The sequence below is a fragment of the Vombatus ursinus genome, unplaced genomic scaffold, assembly GCF_900497805.2.
Source record: "Vombatus ursinus unplaced genomic scaffold, bare-nosed wombat genome assembly UNPS02014812.1, whole genome shotgun sequence".
Classification (NCBI taxonomy): domain Eukaryota; kingdom Metazoa; phylum Chordata; class Mammalia; order Diprotodontia; family Vombatidae; genus Vombatus; species Vombatus ursinus.
The window spans coordinates 82,018,771-82,020,535 of NW_020954590.1; the positions used below are offsets into that span (position 1 = coordinate 82,018,771).

The 1,765-nt window shown below is 40.0% G+C and overlaps 1 pseudogene; it reads right to left on the reverse strand.

Moving 5' to 3' along the window:
* Positions 1–323: 323 nt before the first annotated feature.
* On the reverse strand, positions 324–1,468 carry LOC114054004 (annotated as a pseudogene).
* Positions 1,469–1,765: the final 297 nt, after the last annotated feature.

The window sequence follows — 1,765 nt, forward strand, 5'->3', positions numbered from 1 at the left end:
ACACACACACACACACACATACACACGCCCTCCAGAAGCTTACGATCTAATGGGGGAAGACAACACACAAAAAGAAACTGAAAAGCAGAGGAGAGAAGAGGGCCAGGGAAGGTATCTAACTTCAGGGTATACTGGAAAAGTCAGAGAAGTCCCAAAGTAGTACCACCAGGTTCGAAATGAGATGTTCTGAGGTGAACACCCTTGTTAAAAGGAGGATTTGGAGTTCCTGGCTCCATCCTCTAATCAGAGGGATAGAGAGAAGTGGTAAATTGAAGTACCAGGATGATGAGATTATTGAGCTTCCCGGAGTATGGTTGAGTCAGTCAGAGAAGTCCCAAAGTAGTGCAGCCAGGTAAGAAATGAAAGTCACTCTCAGACCCTGCCACCCTCTTATAGATGTCTTTAATATCATCACAACTGAAGTGTAACTTCAGGAAATGAAGATGAACTTTCTGTTCCCAAATCAGCTGGAATATAGCAATCATTGATGCTAACAAATTTCTGACCAGTTAGTGTCAAGAGCTCTAATGCTGGTCTGATTTTTTGCTCAGATTCTCTTGTTCCCACAATAGTATTAATAGTGTGGCTATATACTTTCCTTGTGCTACCACATTGTGTGCAGACGAAATCATACAAATGTAAATATCTGACTGTGGGTTAACCTAGTTCTGTGGAATGATCATCTAGTAGGAGTTGGCATCGTTGGTACTTTTAATTGGGTGACTTAGGACATAGATAACTCTGATCCCCTAGCCTACTTCTTTTACCCTTTCTTTTACATGATTAGGGTCACAGATAAACTGCTTGCAGTTAGCAATCTCTTCTTCAGATTTTATACCAGCCACTTGTCCATTTTTTACAATGATTTCTTCATTTGGCTTATTCAACATATAGGTACCCCCACAAATGGCACTTAGCCTTGCCAATGAATCAGTATAAAGTTTAATTCTGTTGATGGTTTCATAACATGGTTGATTTAAATAGTCATCAGTTCTGTAAAGGACAAGGGCATTACCAGTAAAATCTATGACATCTTGTCTCTTGTGCACATCTCACATTGTACTCTTCCTAGGATCAACACCCTCAAAAGTTCTGGAGTCTTTTTCATCAAAGTTGGCAACATATGCTAAGAATTTCCTGAACTAACATTTCTCAAACAATGCCTGCATGCTAGATGCCAAGGCTTATGACTTAGTGGAAGGAACTTTATAGATTTCTCCTCTCTGGTAAACAAGCTTTCTTTCAGTGACTTTGAAGGCAGATATTTGGTGAGTTCTATATAAAGCAGGGTCTTAACCAACTGATCATTAGACATAAGGAATTTAGGAATTAGGTTCACACTTCAGACTCTTCCCCTTACCTTTGAGGCTGGTGGGTATCCTGGCGTATTAAACTTTTTGTATAAATCTTCCAGTAGTATAATAGATGCAGTTTCACCTCCGTAATAGGATCTTCTTTCCATATACATGATCCCAGAAAGGATATATTGTTGGCATGTGTGATCTTGGACAATTCATTTAATTTCCCCATGCCTCAGATCCACTCATCATGAAGCCAGTACCGTCACAATCACTGAGTACTTTTCATTCATGACAGGGCTAAGGAGAAGAGTAAAGGGGAAGGAAGAAGAAAATTGGAAGGAGGGCCAAGAGTTGGAAAGGGAGGAAAACCAAACCAAAGAGAGTTGTAAAGAGTAGAGAAGCCCTGCAATATTTTGTGAGCACAGGGAGGACATAAAATGAAGTTAAGTAAAGGAGAACACTAC